Here is a 21177-nt window from a genome sequence, read left to right as displayed (position 1 = left end):
GGCAAGGATTATTCAGCATCGCCTTGCCAGGCACGCTGAGGAGAGGCTTGCGGAGCCCCAATGCGGTTTCAGGAAAGGGCGGTCCTGCACAGATGCCATATTTTCTGTCCGTCTGCTACAGCAGAGGTGTAGGGAATTCCCACAAGACCTACATCTCTGCTTTATTGACCTGGTCAAGGCCTATGATACCATCAGTAGGCCTGGGCTCTGGGTCGTTCTTCGTGCTTTTGGAGTACCTGACCCTCTGCTCACGATCATTAAGGACCTTCATGATGGTGAGCGGGCCCGGGTAAAACTACGTGGCCGGGAGTCAGAGCCATTCCCTGTACACCTTGGGGTGCGACAGGGATGTCCTCTGGCTCCCACATTATTTAACATCTATTTTGACCACGTAGTTCGTGAAGCCTTCAATTGCTGTACCGGGGGAATCTCCATATGGTACAGATATAATGGGAGGCTGATCGATGCCCGGGTGCGGTCAAGGGATGGCTCCCTATTGGTCAACCACGTTATGTATGCTGATGATTTGTTAATAGCTGCACAGTCAGAGGAGGAGTTGGAGACGCTGCTGCTGAGACTGGAGTGTGCCACTAAGAGGTGGGGCCTTACCATCAGCCCCACGAAAACTAAGCACCTGCCTGGGTATTTTGTACCATCGGACACTCCACCCCCACAGCTCCCAATCAGTGATAGGGCGGTTGTGGAGAGAGTGGAGAGTTTCCCATACCTGGGCAGTGTGCTTATGACTGGCTCCAGTTTAACAGCAGAGGTCTCACTCCGAATCAGTCGAGCGGCAATATCTTTTCATCGGTTGCTTAACGCTGTGTGGAAGCTACCTGGTCTGTCGCTCCGCACTAAGCTTCAGGTCTTCTCGGCCACGGTCATTCCCTCCCTTCTCTACGCTTGCGAAACGTGGACCCCCCTAATGGAACATCTTCGCCGGTTAGAAACATTTAGGCTGGCCTGCCTACGATCCATCCTGGGTTTAACCAGACTGGATTGTGTGAGCTCACAAATCCTTGAAAGATCTGGGCAAGGTCCCGTCGGTGAGCTCCTCCGGCGGGCAAGGCTGCGATGGCTGGGTCATGCAGCCAGTCATCTCAGTCAGTCGACCCGTGGCACCTGGGTCTGCCCCGTGACCTCCTGCCAGCGGGCGTTCGACACTTCACGTGGCCTCAGGGTGCACATAGCCTGGCACAAGCGTCGTGGTGACGTCACCACCACTTAGTGGCGAATGGCGGTTGTTGTCTAGATGAGTAGGTGAGTGTGTAGGTGAGTGTGTAGGTGTGTATGTAGGTGAGTGTGTTGGTGAGTGTGTAGGTGAGTGTCTAGGTGAGTGTGTAGGTGAGTGTGTAGGTGAGTGTCTAGGTGAGTGTGTAGGTGAGTGAGTAGGTGAGTGTGTAGGTGAGTGTGTAGGTGAGTAGGTGAGTGTGTAGGTGAGTGTGTAAATGAGGGGCTAGGTGAGTGTGGAGGTGAGTGTGTAGGTGAGTGTCTAGGTGAGTGTGGAGGTGAGTGTGTAGGTGAGTAGGTGAGTGTGTAGGTGAGTGTGTAGGTGAGTATGTAGGTGAGTATGCAGGTGAGTGTCGAGCTGAGTGTCTAAGTGAGTGTGTAGGTGAGTAGGTGAGTGTGTAGGTGAGTGTGTAGGTGTCTAGGTGAGTGTGTAGGTGAGTGTCTAGGTGAGTGTGGAGGTGAGTGTCTAGGTGAGTGTGTAGGTGAGTAGGTGAGTGTGTAGATGAGTGTGTAGGTGAGTGTGTAGGTGAGTGTGTAGGTGAGTAGGTGAGTAGGTGAGTGTGTAGGTGAGTGTGTAGGTGAGTAGGTGTGTAGGTGAGTGTGTAAATGAGTGTCTAAGTGAGTGTGGAGGTGAGTGTGTAGGTGAGTGTCTAGGTGAGTGTGGAGGTGAGTGTGTAGGTGAGTGTGTAGGTGAGTGTCTAGGTGAGTGTCTAGGTGTCTAGGTGAGTGTGTAGGTGAGTTGGTGAGTGTGTAGGTGAGTGTGTAGGCGAGTGTGTAGGTGTGTATGTAGGTGAGTGTGTTAGTGAGTGTGTAGGTGAGTGTATAGGTGAGTGTGTAGGTGTCTAGGTGAGTGTGGAGGTGAGTGTGTAGGTGAGTGGCTAGGTGAGTGTCTTGGTGAGTGTGTAGGTGAGTGTGGAGGTGAGTATGTAGGTGAGTAGCTAGGTGAGTGTCTTGGTGAGTGTGTAGGTGAGTGTGGAGGTGAGTGTGGAGGTGCGTGGCTAGGTGAGTGTCTAGGTGAGTGTGTAGGCGAGTATGTAGGTGTGTAGGTGAGTGTGTAGGTAAGGTGTAGGGAATTCCAACAAGACCTACATCTCTGCTTTATTGACCTGGTCAAGGCCTATGATACCATCAGGAGGCCTGGGCTCTGGGTTGTTCTTCGTGCTTTTGGAGTCCCTGACCCTCTGCTCACGATAATTAAGGACCTTCATGATGGTGAGCGGGCCCGGGTAAAACTACGTGGCCGGGAGTCAGTCATTCCCTGTACACCTTGGGGTGCGACAGGGATGTCCTCTGGCTCTCACATTATTTAACATCTATTTTGACCACGTAGTTCGTGAAGCCTTCAATAGCTGTACCGGGGGAATCTCCATTTGTTACAGATATAATGGGAGGCTGATCGGTGCCCGGGTACGGTCAAGGGATGGCTCCCTATTGCTCAACCACGTTATGTATGCCGATGATTTGGTAATAGCTGCTCATTCAGAGGAGTTGGAGACGCTGCTGCTGAGACTGGAGCGTGCCACTAAGAGATGGGGCCTTACCATCAGCCCCACCAAAACTAAGCACCTGCCTAAATATTTTGTACCATCAGACACTCCACCCCCACAACTCCTAATCGGTGATGGGGCAGTTGTGGAGAGAGTGGAGAGTTCCCAAACCTGGGCAGTGTGCTTATGACCCGCTCCAGTTTAACAGCAGAGGTCTCACTCCAAATCAGCCGAGCGGCAATATCTTTTCATCGGTTGCGTAACGCTGTGTGGAAGCTACCTGGTCTGTCGCTCCGCACTAAGCTTCAGGTCTTCTTGGCCACGGTCATTCCCTCCCTTCTCTACGCTTGCGAAACGTGGGCCCCCTTAATGGAACATCTTCGCCAGTTAGAAACATTTAGGCTAGCCTGCCTACGATCCATCGTGGGGTTAACCAGGCTGGATTGTGTGAGGAGCTCACAAATCCTTGAAAGATCTGGGCAGGGTCCCATCGGTGAGCTCCTCCTGCGTTGGCTGGGTCATGTAGCCCGCATGCCCAGCCACCGCATGCCGAAACAGCTTTTGTTCGGCGGGATCGAGGGGGCTAGACGGGCGCGGCACGGGCAAGAGAGGAGATGGAGTGATGTGGTACAGGAGGACGTGGAGCTGAGTGGACTTGCCGATGACTTGTACCAGCGGTGTCAAGATCGGCCTCTGTGGAGGAGGCTCGTGAAGGACGCTACTGGGCAGTTGGAGGCAGTCGCCCTCCAACAACAACGGAGGGCGGAGGAGCGACGCTCACAACAGCGAGCGGAGCACCGGGTGGCTAAAGCACAGCACGTTGGCACAGTAGGGGGCACAGGTGGTGCATCAGCCAGTCATCTCAGTCAGTCGACCCGTGGCACCTGGATCTGCCCCGTGACCTCCTGCCAGCGGGCGTTGGACACTTCACGTGGCCTCAAGGTGCACATGGCCTGGCACAAGCGTCGTGGTGACGTCACCACCACTTAATGGCGAATGGCGGTTGTTGTGTAGGTGAGTGTGTAGGTGAGTGTGTAGGTGAGTGTCTAGGTGAGTGTCTACGTGTGTAGGTGAGTGTCTAGGTGAGTGTCTAGGTGAGTGTCTAGGTGAGTGTGTAGGTGAGTGTCTAGGTGAGTGTCTAGCTGAGTGTGTAGGTGAGTGTGTAGGTGAGTGTGTACGTGAGTGTGTAGGTGAGTGTGTAGGTGAGTGTGTAGGTGAGTGTCTAGATGAGTGTCTAGGTGAGTGTGTGAGTGTCTAGGTGTGTAGGTGAGTGTCTAGGTGAGTGTGTAGATGAGTGTGTCGAAGTGAAAATATAAGAGGGTTTTACCCTTTTTGGCAATAAACAGCAGTGTGGTGTAAGATTTTCAAACACTAAATAGATACCTTTTGCAAAGAATAACGTGACTGCTTTAACCACACACGGCCCTTGTGGTGAAACATGCAAACAAAACATGCCCCAACAATATATGCATTGTTTTTTTTTTACTATTTATTGTTTGAACATCTTAACCCAGCTGTTTTATTGCCAGAAAGGGTAAAAAAAACTATTCTTGTTTTTTTTAAATACACAAAACGAGTGCAGAGAGTAGGGAAAGGTGAACAAATAAGTTTTACAAAATGTACACACCAATAAAACTAAACTTTGTATTTAACTCACCAGGTACAGCCCCCCAACTGAGCTATCAAGTTGTGATTTCTCAGGAGCCATCTGGCCAACACAACACGCTGGTGGCCGAGCATCATCAGGTGGAAACCTACAGCGGCACCGGCACACACGCACGGAATCGTAACCTTGTATTTAGAGGAATCCGATGAGCAACAAAGCTCTTTACTCACAGACGTCCAGTTTGGGGCCATGGGGTCAGACCGTTACAACAACAAACACACGACATTAGTGCAAAGTACAAGTTAGGTAAATAAATCACCCAGCATACATACAAAGTTTACCACGTCGTAGGCTTTCGCAACCAATATCATCCATAATACAGGTTTTGTTGTGTTAGATCGCGTTACAACATATAACTGTGTCGTTGAACCCACCACCACCCGACACAGCGAATTAGCGAGGTGTGTCGCGTAAACAGAACGTGCCCATTCAGGTACAGCACCACCGCGTTGTGTGTTGGAAAGCAAAGGCACAAGATGTACACTCCGAGTACGACGTTCCGCCGGCAAATACAACACCACAAATACAACGCCCAAAGCCACCCCTCCCTCCCACTGAAGCCGGCAACTTCTCGTTCAGAAGCGGCCTGGGCCACCGCAAATGGCAGCCGCTCAACAAAGTGTGGCCCGCGTCGTTTGGGACACTCACATTGCAGCGGACATCATCGAAGATCATCTCGGCGCGGGCTCACGGAAACCCAGATGTAGACGGGACCCCACAGTGGACACAGTCCCATTACTGCCCTCTGCTGTTCAACTCCCTCCTGCCCTGTGACATCGTAAAAGTTGAGATTTTCTTGTTAATTTTTTATGTTGGGTTGGGGTTAAAACATCGTCGTCGTCACGATCAAGCGGGGCTCCCTTAACCTTTGCCGCAGCATTGCAGCCCTGCGGTTCTCACTCGTTTGAAAACACAAGACAATTGCGTACAATGGTCATAAATACGTAGGGTCCATAATACAGGGGGAGTTGATTTGGGTTCGTCCACCTCACTTACAAACTCGTGGATTTACTCTCTAACGCACAACCTGCTAGTGCTGTACTAGAAACGAAATGGCACGTTCTGTTTACGTGACAACCCTTTGCTAATTGGCTGTCGGGTGGTGGCGGCTTTAACGACACCACATGCATATATTTACGCGATCTAACCCAACCAAAAAAAAACCTTCACTGTGGATATTGGACGCGAAAGTCTTCGTGTTAAACCGACAGTTACATCACGGGACCTCCTTGGCCACTACCAATATATGAGAAGAGGTTTGCCCCTTTTTCTGGCAAACAAAACCGCTGTGTTCAGATGTTAAAACACCAAACTGAAATCTTTTACGAGGAATCATGTCTGCATTAACCACAATACTTGTAGTCAGAATACAAACATAAATCACACTCTGATAGGATATGTGGCATTATCCTTGAAACTGATTGGCCCACGCCAGAGACAGCTTTCTTTTGAGCCTCATCTCAAACGGTGTTAGACCAGAGGACGCCAATGTTAAAGTTTCCCATAGACTCCAATGTTAAGGTCTCTCATAGACTCAAATGCTAAAGTCTCTACCCATGGACTCCAATGTTAAAGTCTCCCATAGACTGCAATGTTAGTCTCCCATAGACTCCAATGTTAAAATCTCCCATAGACTCCAATGTTAAAGTCTGCCATAGATTCCAATGTTAAAGTCTCCCATAGACTCTAATGTTAAAGTCTCTACCCATGGACTCCAATGTTAAAGTCTCCCATAGACTCCAATATTAAAGTCTCCCATAGACTCCAATGTTAAAGTCTTCCAAAGACTCCAATGTTAAAGTCTCCCATAGACTCCAATGTTAAAGTCTCCCATAGACTCCAATGTTAAAGTCTCTACCCATGGACTCCAATGTTAAAGTCTCCCATAGACTCCAATGTTAAAGTCTCCCATAGACTCCAATGTTAAAGCCTCCCATAGACTTCAATGTTAAAGTCTCCCATAGACTCCAATGTTAAAGTCTCCCATAGACTGCAATGTTAAAGTCTCCCATAGACTCCAATGTTAAAGTCTCCCATAGACTCCAATGTTAAAGTCTCCCATAGACTCCAATGTTAAAGTCTCCCATAGACTCCAATGTTAAAGTCTCCCAAAGACTCCAATGTTACAGTCTCCCATAAACTCCAATGTTAAAGTCTCCCATAGACTCCAATGTTAAAGTCTCCCAGAGACTCCAATGTTAAAGTCTCCCATAGACTTCAATGTTAAAGTCTCCCATAGACTCCAATGTTAAAGTCTCCCATAGACTCCAATGTTAAAGTCTCCCATAGACTCCAATGTTAAAGTCTCCCATAGACTCCAATGATAAAGTCTCCCATAGACTCCAATGTTAAAGTCTCCCATAGACTTCAATGTTAAAGTCTCCCATAGACTCCAATGTTAAAGTCTCCCATAGACTCCAATGTTAAAGTCTCCCATAGACTTCAATGTTAAAGTCTCCCATAGACTCCATTGTTAAAGTCTCCCATAGACTCCAATGTTACAGTCTCCCATAGACTTCAATGTTAAAGTCTCCCATAGACTCCAATGTTAAAGTCTCCCATAGACTCCAATGTTAAAGTCTCCCATAGACTCCAATGTTAAAGTCTCCCATAGACTCCAATGTTAAAGTCTCCCATAGACTCCAATGTTACAGTCTCCCATAGACTCCAATGTTAAAGTCTCCCATAGACTCCAATGTTAAAGTCTCCCATAGACTCCAATGTTAAAGTCTCCCATAGACTCCAATGTTAATGTCTCCCATAGACTCCAATGTTAAAGTCTCCCATAGACTCCAATGTTAAAGTCTCCCATAGACTCCAATGTTAAAGTCTCCCATAGACTCCAATGTTAAGGTCTCCCATAGACTCCAATGTTAAGGTCTCCCATAGACTCCAATGTTACGGTCTCCCATAGACTCCAATGTTAAAGTCTCCCGAAGACTCCAATGTTAAAGTCTCCCATAGACTTCCATGTTAAAGTCTCCCATAGACTCCAATGTTAAAGTCTCCCATAGACTTCAATGTTAAAGTCTCCCATAGACTCCAATGTTACAGTCTGTCATAGACTCCAATGTTAAAGTCTCCCACAGACTCCAATGTTAATGTCTCCCATAGACTCCAATGTTAAAGTCTTCCATAGACTCCAATGTTAAAGTCTCCCATAGACTCCAATGTTAAAGTCTCCCATAGACTCCAATGTTAACGTCTCCCATAGACTCCAATGTTAAAGTCTCCCAAAGACTCCAATGTTACAGTCTCCCATAGACTCCAATGTTAAAGTCTCCCATAGACTCCAATGTTAAAGTCTCCCATAGACTCCAATGTTAAAGTCTCCCATAGACTTCAATGTTAAAGTCTCCCATAGACTCCAATGTTAAAGTCTCCCATAGACTGCAATGTTAAAGTCTCCCATAGACTCCAATGTTACAGTCTCCCATAGACTCCAATGTTAAAGTCTCCCATAGACTCCAATGTTAAAGTCTCCCATAGACTCCAATGTTAAAGTCTCCCATAGACTCCAATGTTAAAGTCTCCCATAGACTCCAATGTTAATGTCTCCCATAGACTCCAATGTTAAAGTCTCCCATAGACTCCAATGTTAAAGTCTCGCATAGACTCCAATGTTAAAGTCTTCCATAGACTCCAATGTTAAGGTCTCCCATAGACTCCAATGTTAAGGTCTCCCATAGACTCCAATGTTACGGTCTCCCATAGACTCCAATGTTAAAGTCTCCCGAAGACTCCAATGTTAAAGTCTCCCATAGACTTCCATGTTAAAGTCTCCCATAGACTCCAATGTTAAAGTCTCCCATAGACTTCAATGTTAAAGTCTCCCATAGACTCCAATGTTACAGTCTGTCATAGACTCCAATGTTAAAGTCTCCCACAGACTCCAATGTTAATGTCTCCCATAGACTCCAATGTTAAAGTCTCCCATAGACTCCAATGTTAAAGTCTCCCATAGACTCCAATGTTAAAGTCTACCATAGACTCCAATGTTAAAGTCTCCCATAGACTCCAATGTTAAAGTCTCCCAAAGACTCCAATGTTACAGTCTCCCATAGACTCCAATGTTAAAGTCTCCCATAGACTCCAATGTTAAAGTCTCCCATAGACTCCAATGTTAAAGTCTCCCATAGATTTCAATGTTAAAGTCTCCCATAGATACCAATGTTAAAGTCTCCCATAGACTGCAATGTTAAAGTCTCCCATAGACTCCAATGTTACAGTCTCCCATAGACTCCAATGTTACAGTCTCCCATAGACTCCAATGTTAAAGTCTCCCATAGACTCCAATGTTAAAGTCTCCCATAGACTCCAATGTTAAAGTCTCCCATAGACTCCAATGTTAATGTCTCCCATAGACTCCAATGTTAAAGTCTCCCATAGACTCCATTGTTAAAGTCTCCCATAGACTCCAATGTTAAAGTCTCCCATAGACTCCAATGTTAAGGTCTCCCATAGACTCCAATGTTAAGGTCTCCCATAGACTCCAATGTTACGGTCTCCCATAGACTCCAATGTTAAAGTCTCCCAAAGACTCCAATGTTAAAGTCTCCCATAGACTTCCATGTTAAAGTCTCCCATAGACTCCAATGTTAAAGTCTCCCATAGACTCCAATGTTACAGTCTCACATAGACTCCAATGTTAAGGTCTCCCATAGACTCCAATGTTAAGGTCTCCCATAGACTCCAATGTTACAGTCTCCCATAGACTCCAATGTTAAAGTCTCCCATAGACTCCAATGTTAAAGTCTCCCATAGACTCCAATGTTAAAGTCTCCCATAGACTGCAATGTTAAAGTCTCCCATAGACTCCAATGTTAAAGTCTCCCATAGACTCCAATGTTAATGTCTCCCATAGACTCCAATGTTACAGTCTCTCATAGACTCCAATGTTAAAGTCTCCCATAGACTTCAATGTTAAAGCCTCCCATAGACTTCAATGTTAAAGTCTCCCATAGACTCCAATGTTAAAGTCTCCCATAGACTCCAATGTTAAAGTCTCCCATAGACTCCAATGTTAATGTCTCCCATAGACTCCAATGTTACAGTCTCTCATAGACTCCAATGTTAAAGTCTCCCATAGACTTCAATGTTAAAGCCTCCCATAGACTTCAATGTTAAAGTCTCCCATAGACTCCAATGTTAAAGTCTCCCATAGACTGCAATGTTAAAGTCTCCCATAGACTCCAATGTTAAAGTCTCCCATAGACTCCAATGTTAAAGTCTCCCATAGACTCCAATGTTAAAGTCTCCCATAGACTCCAATGCTAAAGTCTCCCAAAGACTCCAATGTTACAGTCTCCCATAAACTCCAATGTTAAAGTCTCCCATAGACTTCAATGTTAAAGTCTCCCATAGACTCCAATGTTAAAGTCTCCCATAGACTCCAATGTTAAAGTCTCCCATAGACTCCAATGTTAAAGTCTCCCATAGACTCCAATGATAAAGTCTCCCATAGACTCCAATGTTAAAGTCTCCCATAGACTTCAATGTTAAAGTCTCCCATAGACTCCAATGTTAAAGTCTCCCATAGACTCCAATGTTAAAGTCTCCCATAGACTTCAATGTTAAAGTCTCCCATAGACTCCATTGTTAAAGTCTCCCATAGACTCCAATGTTACAGTCTCCCATAGACTTCAATGTTAAAGTCTCCCATAGACTCCAATGTTAAAGTCTCCCATAGACTCCAATGTTACAGTCTCCCATAGACTCCATTGTTAAAGTCTCCCATAGACTCCAATGTTAAAGTCTCCCATAGACTCCAATGTTAAAGTCTCCCATAGACTCCAATGTTACAGTCTCCCATAGACTCCAATGTTAAAGTCTCCCATAGACTCCAATGTTAAAGTCTCCCATAGACTCCAATGTTAAAGTCTCCCATAGACTCCAATGTTAATGTCTCCCATAGACTCCAATGTTAAAGTCTCCCATAGACTCCAATGTTAAAGTCTCCCATAGACTCCAATGTTAAGGTCTCCCATAGACTCCAATGTTAAGGTCTCCCATAGACTCCAATGTTACGGTCTCCCATAGACTCCAATGTTAAAGTATCCCGAAGACTCCAATGTTAAAGTCTCCCATAGACTCCAATGTTAAAGTCTCCCATAGACTCCAATGTTAATGTCTCCCATAGACTCCAATGTTAAGGTCTCTCATAGACTCCAATGTTACGGTCTCCCATAGACTCCAATGTTAAAGTCTCCCAAAGACTCCAATGTTAAAGTCTCCCATAGACTTCCATGTTAAAGTCTCCCATAGACTCCAATGTTAAAGTCTCCCATAGACTTCAATGTTAAAGTCTCCCATAGACTCCAATGTTACAGTCTCACATAGACTCCAAGGTTAAGGTCTCCCATAGACTCCAATGTTAAGGTCTCCCATAGACTCCAATGTTACAGTCTCCCATAGACTCCAATGTTAAAGTCTCCCATAGACTCCAATGTTAAAGTCTCCCATAGACTCCAATGTTAAAGTCTCCCATAGACTGCAATGTTAAAGTCTCCCATAGACTCCAATGTCAAAGTCTCCCATAGACTCCAATGTTAAAGTCTCCCAAAGACTCCAATGTTACAGTCTCCCATAGACTCCAATGTTAAAGTCTCCCATAGACTCCAATGTTAAAGTCTCCCATAGACTCCAATGTTAAAGTCTCCCATAGACTCCAATGTTAAAGTCTCCCATAGACTTCAATGTTAAAGTCTCCCATAGACTCCAATGTTAAAGTCTCCCATAGACTGCAATGTTAAAGTCTCCCATAGACTCCAATGTCAAAGTCTCCCATAGACTCCATTGTTAAAGTCTCCCATAGACTCCAATGTTAAAGTCTCCCATAGACTCCAATGTTAAAGTCTCCCATAGACTCCAATGTTACAGTCTCCCATAGACTTCAATGTTAAAGTCTCCCATAGACTCCAATGTTACAGTCTCACATAGACTCCAATGTTAAGGTCTCCCATAGACTCCAATGTTAAAGTCTCCCATAGACTCCAATGTTAAAGTCTCCCATAGACTCCAATGTTAAGGTCTCCCATAGACTCCAATGTTAAGGTCTCCCATAGACTCCAATGTTACGGTCTCCCATAGACTCCAATGTTAAAGTCTCCCAAAGACTCCAATGTTAAAGTCTCCCATAGACTTCAATGTTAAAGTCTCACATAGACTCCAATGTTACAGTCTCCCATAGACTCCAATGTTAAAGTCTCACATAGACTCCAATGTTACAGTCTCACATAGACTCCAATGTTACAGTCTCCCATAGACTCCAATGTTAAAGTCTCCCATAGACTCCAATGTTAAAGTCTCCCATAGACTCCAATGTTAAAGTCTCCCATAGACTCTAATGTTACAGTCTCTCATAGACTCCAATGTTAAAGTCTCCCATAGACTACAATGTTAAAGTTTCCCATAGACTCCAATGTTAAAGTCTCCCATAGACTCCAATGTTAAAGTCTCCCATAGACTCCAATGTTAAGGTCTCACATAGACTCCAATGTTAAGGTCTCCCATAGACTCCAATGTTACAGTCTCCCATAGACTCCAATGTTAAAGTCTCCAATAGACTCCAATGTTAAAGTCTCCCATAGACTCCAATGTTAAAGTCTCCCATAGACTTCAATGTTAAAGTCTCCCATAGACTCCAATATTAAAGTCTGCCATAGACTTCTATGTTAAAGTCTCCCATAGACTACAATGTTAAAGTCTCCCATAGACTGCATTGTTAAAGTCTCCCATAGACTCCAATGTTAAAGTCTCCCATAGACTCCAATGTTAAAGTCTCCCATAGACTCCAATGTTAAAGTCTCCCATAGACTCCAATGTTACAGTCTCCCATAGACTCCAATGTTAAAGTCTCCCATAGACTCCAATGTTAAAGTCTCCCATAGACTTCAATGTTAAAGTCTCCCATAGACTCCAATGTTAAAGTCTCCCATAGACTGCAATGTTAAAGTCTCCCATAGACTCCAATGTTAAAGTCTCCCATAGACTCCAATGTTAAAGTCTCCCATAGACTCCAATGTTAAAGTCTCCCATAGACTCCAATGTTAAAGTCTCCCAAAGACTCCAATGTTACAGTCTCCCATAAACTCCAATGTTAAAATCTCCCATAGACTCCAATGTTAAAGTCTCCCAGAGACTCCAATGTTAAAGTCTCCCATAGACTTCATTGTTAAAGTCTCCCATAGACTCCAATGTTAAAGTCTCCCATAGACTCCAATGTTAAAGTCTCCCATAGACTCCAATGTTAAAGTCTCCCATAGACTCCAATGATAAAGTCTCCCATAGACTCCAATGTTAAAGTCTCCCATAGACTTCAATGTTAAAGTCTCCCATAGACTCCAATGTTAAAGTCTCCCATAGACTCCAATGTTAAAGTCTCCCATAGACTTCAATGTTAAAGTCTCCCATAGACTCCATTGTTAAAGTCTCCCATAGACTCCAATGTTACAGTCTCCCATAGACTTCAATGTTAAAGTCTCCCATAGACTCCAATGTTAAAGTCTCCCATAGACTCCAATGTTACAGTCTCCCATAGACTCCAATGTTAAAGTCTCCCATAGACTCCAATGTTAAAGTCTCCCATAGACTCCAATGTTAAAGTCTCCCATAGACTCCAATGTTACAGTCTCCCATAGACTCCAATGTTAAAGTCTCCCATAGACTCCAATGTTAAAGTCTCCCATAGACTCCAATGTTAAAGTCTCCCATAGACTCCAATGTTAAAGTCTCCCATAGACTCCAATGTTAAAGTCTCCCATAGACTCCAATGTTACAGTCTCCCATAGACTTCAATGTTAAAGTCTCCCATAGACTCCAATGTTACAGTCTCACATAGACTCCAATGTTAAGGTCTCCCATAGACTCCAATGTTAAGGTCTCCCATAGACTCCAATGTTACAGTCTCCCATAGACTCCAATGTTAAAGTCTCCCATAGACTCCAATGTTAAAGTCTCCCATAGACTCCAATGTTAAAGTCTCCCATAGACTGCAATGTTAAAGTCTCCCATAGACTCCAATGTCAAAGTCTCCCATAGACTCCAATGTTAAAGTCTCCCATAGACTCCAATGTTAAAGTCTCCCATAGACTCCAATGTTAATGTCTCCCATAGACTCCAATGTTACAGTCTCTCATAGACTCCAATGTTAAAGTCTCCCATAGACTCCAATGTTAAGGTCTCCCATAGACTCCAATGTTACGGTCTCTCATAGACTCCAATGTTAAAGTCTCCCATAGACTCCAATGTTAAAGTCTCCCATAGACTCCAATGTTAAAGTCTCCCATAGACTCCAATGTTAAGGTCTCCCATAGACTCCAATGTTAAGGTCTCCCATAGACTCCAATGTTACGGTCTCCCATAGACTCCAATGTTAAAGTCTCCCAAAGACTCCAATGTTAAAGTCTCCCATAGACTTCAATGTTAAAGTCTCACATAGACTCCAATGTTACAGTCTCCCATAGACTCCAATGTTAAAGTCTCACATAGACTCCAATGTTACAGTCTCACATAGACTCCAATGTTACAGTCTCCCATAGACTCCAATGTTAAAGTCTCCCATAGACTCCAATGTTAAAGTCTCCCATAGACTCCAATGTTAAAGTCTCCCATAGACTCTAATGTTACAGTCTCTCATAGACTCCAATGTTAAAGTCTCCCATAGACTACAATGTTAAAGTTTCCCATAGACTCCAATGTTAAAGTCTCCCATAGACTCCAATGTTAAAGTCTCCCATAGACTCCAATGTTAAGGTCTCACATAGACTCCAATGTTAAGGTCTCCCATAGACTCCAATGTTACAGTCTCCCATAGACTCCAATGTTAAAGTCTCCAATAGACTCCAATGTTAAAGTCTCCCATAGACTCCAATGTTAAAGTCTCCCATAGACTTCAATGTTAAAGTCTCCCATAGACTCCAATATTAAAGTCTGCCATAGACTTCTATGTTAAAGTCTCCCATAGACTACAATGTTAAAGTCTCCCATAGACTGCATTGTTAAAGTCTCCCATAGACTCCAATGTTAAAGTCTCCCATAGACTCCAATGTTAAAGTCTCCCATAGACTCCAATGTTAAAGTCTCCCATAGACTCCAATGTTACAGTCTCCCATAGACTCCAATGTTAAAGTCTCCCATAGACTCCAATGTTAAAGTCTCCCATAGACTTCAATGTTAAAGTCTCCCATAGACTCCAATGTTAAAGTCTCCCATAGACTGCAATGTTAAAGTCTCCCATAGACTCCAATGTTAAAGTCTCCCATAGACTCCAATGTTAAAGTCTCCCATAGACTCCAATGTTAAAGTCTCCCATAGACTCCAATGTTAAAGTCTCCCAAAGACTCCAATGTTACAGTCTCCCATAAACTCCAATGTTAAAATCTCCCATAGACTCCAATGTTAAAGTCTCCCAGAGACTCCAATGTTAAAGTCTCCCATAGACTTCATTGTTAAAGTCTCCCATAGACTCCAATGTTAAAGTCTCCCATAGACTCCAATGTTAAAGTCTCCCATAGACTCCAATGTTAAAGTCTCCCATAGACTCCAATGATAAAGTCTCCCATAGACTCCAATGTTAAAGTCTCCCATAGACTTCAATGTTAAAGTCTCCCATAGACTCCAATGTTAAAGTCTCCCATAGACTCCAATGTTAAAGTCTCCCATAGACTTCAATGTTAAAGTCTCCCATAGACTCCATTGTTAAAGTCTCCCATAGACTGCAATGTTACAGTCTCCCATAGACTTCAATGTTAAAGTCTCCCATAGACTCCAATGTTAAAGTCTCCCATAGACTCCAATGTTACAGTCTCCCATAGACTCCAATGTTAAAGTCTCCCATAGACTCCAATGTTAAAGTCTCCCATAGACTCCAATGTTAAAGTCTCCCATAGACTCCAATGTTACAGTCTCCCATAGACTCCAATGTTAAAGTCTCCCATAGACTCCAATGTTAAAGTCTCCCATAGACTCCAATGTTAAAGTCTCCCATAGACTCCAATGTTAATGTCTCCCATAGACTCCAATGTTACAGTCTCTCATAGACTCCAATGTTAAAGTCTCCCATAGACTCCAATGTTAAAGTCTCCCATAGACTCCAATGTTAAAGTCTCCCATAGACTCCAATGTTAAAGTCTCCCATAGACTCCAATGTTAAGGTCTCCCATAGACTCCAATGTTAAGGTCTCCCATAGACTCCAATGTTACGGTCTCCCATAGACTCCAATGTTAAAGTCTCCCAAAGACTCCAATGTTAAAGTCTCCCATAGACTTCCATGTTAAAGTCTCCCATAGACTCCAATGTTAAAGTCTCCCATAGACTTCAATGTTAAAGTCTCCCATAGACTCCAATGTTACAGTCTGTCATAGACTCCAATGTTAAAGTCTCCCATAGACTCCAATGTTACAGTCTGTCATAGACTCCAATGTTAAAGTCTCCCACAGACTCCAATGTTAATGTCTCCCATAGACTCCAATGTTAAAGTCTCCCATAGACTCCAATGTTAAAGTCTCCCATAGACTCCAATGTTAAGGTCTCCCATAGACTCCAATGTTAAGGTCTCCCATAGACTCCAATGTTACGGTCTCCCATAGACTCCAATGTTAAAGTCTCCCAAAGACTCCAATGTTAAAGTCACCCATAGACTTCAATGTTAAAGTCTCCCATAGACTCCAATGTTACAATCTGTTATAGACTCCAATGTTAAAGTCTCCCATAGACTCCAATGTTACAGTCTCACATAGACTCCAATGTTACAGTCTCCCATAGACTCCAATGTTAAAGTCTCCCATAGACTCCAATGTTAAAGTCTCCCATAGACTCCAATGTTAAAGTCTCCCATAGACTACAATGTTAAAGTTTCCCATAGACTCCAATGTTAAAGTCTCCCATAGACTCCAATGTTAAAGTCTCCCATAGACTCCAATGTTAAGGTCTCCCATAGACTCCAATGTTACAGTCTCCCATAGACTCCAATGTTAAAGTCTCCAATAGACTCCAATGTTAAAGTCTCCCATAGACTCCAATGTTAAAGTCTCCCATAGACTTCAATGTTAAAGTCTCCCATAGACTCCGATGTTAAGGTCTCCCATAGACTCCAATGTTAAGGTCTCCCATAGACTCCAATATTAAAGTCTGCCATAGACTTCTATGTTAAAGTCTCCCATAGACTACAATGTTAAAGTCTCCCATAGACTGCAATGTTAAAGTCTCCCATAGACTCCAATGTTAAAGTCTCCCATAGACTCCAATGTTAAAGTCTCCCATAGACTCCGATGTTAAAGTCTCCCATAGACTCCAATGTTACAGTCTCCCATAGACTCCAATGTTAAAGTCTCCCATAGACTCCAAAGATAAAGTCTCCCACAGACACCAATGTTACAGTCTCCCATAGACTCTAATGTTAAGGTCTCCCATAGACTCCAGTGTTAAGGTCTCCCATAGACTCCAATGTTAAAGTATCCAATAGACTCCAATGTTAAAGTCTCCCATAGACTCCAATGTTAAAGTCTCCCATAGACTCCAATGTTAAAGTCTCCCATAGACTCCAATGTTAAAGTCTCCCAAAGTCTCCAATGTTACAGTCTCCCATAGACTCCAATGTTAAAGTCTCCCATAGACTCCAATGATAAAGTCTCCCATAGACCCCAATGTTAAAGTCTCCCATAGACTTCAATGTTAAAGTCTCCCATAGACTCCAATGATAAAATCTCCCATAGACTCCAATGTTAAAGTCTCCCATAGACTTCAATGTTAAAGTCTCCCATAGACTCCAATGTTAAAGTCTCCCATAGACTGCAATGTTAAAGTCTCCCATAGACTCCAATGTTAAAGTCTCCCATAGACTCCAATGTTAATGTCTCCCATAGACTCCAATGTTACAGTCTCTCATAGACTCCAATGTTAAAGTCGCCCATAGACTCCAATGTTAAAGTCTCCCATAGACTCCAATGTTAAAGTCTCCCATAGACTCCAATGTTAAAGTCTCCCATAGACTCCAATGTTAAGGTCTCCCATAGACTCCAATGTTAAGGTCTCCCATAGACTCCAATGTTACGGTCTCCCAAAGACTCCAATGTTAAAGTCTCCCATAGACTTCCATGTTAAAGTCTCCCATAGACTCCAATGTTAAAGTCTCCCATAGACTTCAATGTTAAAGTCTCCCATAGACTCCAATGTTAAAGTCTCCCACAGACTCCAATGTTAAAGTCTCCCAAAGACTCCAATGTTACAGTCTCCCATAGACTCCAATGTTAAAGTCTCCCATAGACTCCAATGTTAAAGTCTCCCATAGACTCCAATGTTAAAGTCTCCCATAGACTCCAATGTTAAAGTCTCCCAAAGACTCCAATGTTACAGTCTCCCATAGACTCCAATGTTAAAGTCTCCCATAGACTCCAATGTTAAAGTCTCCCATAGACTCCAATGTTAAAGTCTCCCATAGACTTCAATGTTAAAGTCTCCCATAGACTCCAATGTTAAAGTCTCCCATAGACTGCAATGTTAAAGTCTCCCATAGACTCCAATGTCAAAGCCTCCCATAGACTCCATTGTTAAAGTGTCCCATAGACTCCAATGTTAAAGTCTCCCATAGACTCCAATGTTACAGTCTCCCATAGACTTCAATGTTAAAGTCTCCCATAGACTCCAATGTTACAGTCTCACATAGACTCCAATGTTACGGTCTCCCATAGACTCCAATGTTACATTCTCCCATAGACTCCAATGTTAAAGTCTCTCATAGACTCCAATGTTAAAGCCTCCGATAGACTCCAATGTTAAAGTCTCCCATAGACTTCAATGTTAAAGTCTCCCATAGACTCCAATGTTAAAGTCTCCCATAGACTGCAATGTTAAAGTCTCCCATAGACTCCAATGTCAAAGTCTCCCATAGACTCCAATGTTAAAGTCTCCCATAGACTCCAATGTTACAGTCTCCCATAGACTTCAATGTTAAAGTCTCCCATAGACTCCAATGTTAAGGTCTCCCATAGACTCCAATGTTACAGTCTCCCATAGACTCCAATGTTAAAGTCTCCCATAGACTCCAATGTTAAAGTCTCCCATAGACTCCAATGTTAAAGTCTCCCATAGACTCCAATGTTAATGTCTCCCATAGACTCCAATGTTACAGTCTCTCATAGACTCCAATGTTAAAGTCTCCCATAGACTCCAATGTTAAAGTCTCCCATAGACTCCAATGTTAAAGTCTCCCATAGACTCCAATGTTAAAGTCTCCCATAGACTCCAATGTTAAGGTCTCCCATAGACTCCAATGTTAAGGTCTCCCATAGACTCCAATGTTACGGTCTCCCATAGACTCCAATGTTAAAGTCTCCCAAAGACTCCAATGTTAAAGTCTCCCATAGACTTCAATGTTAAAGTCTCCCATAGACTCCAATGTTACAGTCTGTCATAGACTCCAATGTTAAAGTCTCCCATAGACTCCAATGTTACAGTCTCACATAGACTCCAATGTTACAGTCTCCCATAGACTCCAATGTTAAAGTCTCCCATAGACTCCAATGTTAAAGTCTCCCATAGACTCCAATGTTAAAGTCTCCCATAGACTCCAATGTTACAGTCTCCCATAGACTCCAATGTTAAAGTTTCCCATAGACTCCAATGTTAAAGTCTCCCATAGACTGCAATGTTAAAGTCTCCCATAGACTCCATTGTTACAGTCTCCCATAGACTTCAATGTTAAAGTCTCCCATAGACTCCAATGTTAAGGTCTCCCATAGACTCCAATGTTACAGTCTCCCATAGACTCCAATGTTAAAGTCTCCCAAAGACTCCAATGTTAAAGTCTCCCATAGACTCCAATGTTAAAATCTCCCATAGACTCCAATGTTACAGTCTCCCATAGACTCCAATGTTAAAGTCTCCCATAGACTCCAATGTTAAAGTCTCTCATAGACTCCAATGTTAAAGTCTCCCATAGACTTCAATGTTAAAGTCTCCCATAGACTCCAATGTTAAAGTCTCCCATAGACTGCAATGTTAAAGTCTCCCATAGACTCCAATGTCAAAGCCTCCCATAGACTCCATTGTTAAAGTCTCCCATAGACTCCAATGTTAAAGTCTCCCATAGACTCCAATGTTACAGTCTCCCATAGACTTCAATGTTAAAGTCTCCCATAGACTCCAATGTTACATTCTCCCATAGACTCCAATGTTAAAGTCTCCCATAGACTCCAATGTTAATGTCTCCCATAGACTCCAATGTTACAGTCTCTCATAGACTCCAATGTTAAAGTCTCCCATAGACTCCAATGTTAAAGTCTCCCATAGACTCCAATGTTAAAGTCTCCCATAGACTCCAATGTTAAAGTCTCCCATAGACTCCAATGTTAAGGTCTCCCATAGACTCCAATGTTAAGGTCTCCCATAGACTCCAATGTTACGGTCTCCCATAGACTCCAATGTTAAAGTCTCCCAAATACTCCAATGTTAAAGTCTCCCATAGACTTCAATGTTAAAGTCTCCCATAGACTCCAATGTTACAGTCTGTCATAGACTCCATGTTAAAGTCTCCCATAGACTCCAATGTTACAGTCTCACATAGACTCCAATGTTACAGTCTCCCATAGACTCCAATGTTAAAGTCTCCCATAGACTCCAATGTTAAAGTCTCCCATAGACTCCAATGTTAAAGTCTCCCATAGACTCCAATGTTACAGTCTCCCATAGACTCCAATGTTAAAGTTTCCCATAGACTCCAATGTTAAAGTCTCCCATAGACTGCAATGTTAAGGTCTCCCATAGACTCCAATGTTACAGTCTCCCATAGACTCCAATGTTAAAGTCTCCCAAAGACTCCAATGTTAAAGTCTCCCATAGACTCCAATGTTAAAGTCTCCCATAGACTCCAATGTTACAGTCTCCCATAGACTCCAATGTTAAAGTCTCCCATAGACTCCAATGTTAAAGTCTCCCATAGACTCCAATGTTAAAGTCTCCCATAGACTTCAATGTTAAAGTCTCCCATAGACTCCAATGTTAAAGTCTCCCATAGACTGCAATGTTAAAGTCTCCCATAGACTCCAATGTCAAAGCCTCCCATAGACTCCATTGTTAAAGTCTCCCATAGACTCCAATGTTAAAGTCTCCCATAGACTCCAATGTTACAGTCTCCCATAGACTTCAATGTTAAAGTCTCCCATAGACTCCAATGTTACAGTCTCACATAGACTCCAATGTTACGGTCTCCCATAGACTCCAATGTTACAGTCTCCCATAGACTCCAATGTTAAAGTCTCCCATAGACTCCAATGTTAAAGCCTCCCATAGACTCCAATGTTAAAGTCTCCCATAGACTTCAATGTTAAAGTCTCCCATAGACTCCAATGTGAAAGTCTCCCATAGACTGCAATGTTAAAGTATCCCATAGACTCCAATGTTAAAGTCTCCCATAGACTCCAATGTTAAGGTCTCCCATAGACTCCAATGTTACAGTCTCCCATAGACTCCAATGTTAAAGTCTCCCATAGACTCCAATGTTAAGGTCTCCCATAGACTCCAATGTTAAGGTCTCCCATAGACTCCAATGTTACGGTCTCCCATAGACTCCAATGTTAAAGTCTCCCAAATACTCCAATGTTAAAGTCTCCCATAGACTTCAATGTTAAAGTCTCCCATAGACTCCAATGTTACAGTCTGTCATAGACTCCAATGTTAAAGTCTCCCATAGACTCCAATGTTACAGTCTCACATAGACTCCAATGTTACAGTCTCCCATAGACTCCAATGTTAAAGTCTCCCATAGACTCCAATGTTAAAGTCTCCCATAGACTCCA

At 43.3% G+C, this 21177-nt stretch overlaps 1 protein-coding gene across 1 annotated transcript in view; it reads right to left on the bottom strand.

Moving 5' to 3' along the window:
- Positions 1–4347: 4347 nt before the first annotated feature.
- Positions 4348–21177, bottom strand: part of LOC142906280 (uncharacterized) — a 35045-nt gene continuing 18215 nt past the window's right edge. Inside the window, exon 2 of the mRNA XM_076053779.1 lies at positions 4348–21177. This exon is cut by the window's right edge and continues 17101 nt beyond it. The gene's annotated coding sequence lies outside the window, so the exon portion shown is untranslated.

This window comes from Petromyzon marinus, chromosome 62, assembly GCF_048934315.1.
Source record: "Petromyzon marinus isolate PM22_M1 ecotype Great Lakes invasive population chromosome 62, UKy_Petmar_22M1.pri1.0, whole genome shotgun sequence".
Taxonomy (NCBI): domain Eukaryota; kingdom Metazoa; phylum Chordata; class Hyperoartia; order Petromyzontiformes; family Petromyzontidae; genus Petromyzon; species Petromyzon marinus.
The sequence above is the reverse complement of the archived record's forward strand: the minus strand, read 5'-3'. Positions and strand labels throughout refer to the sequence as shown.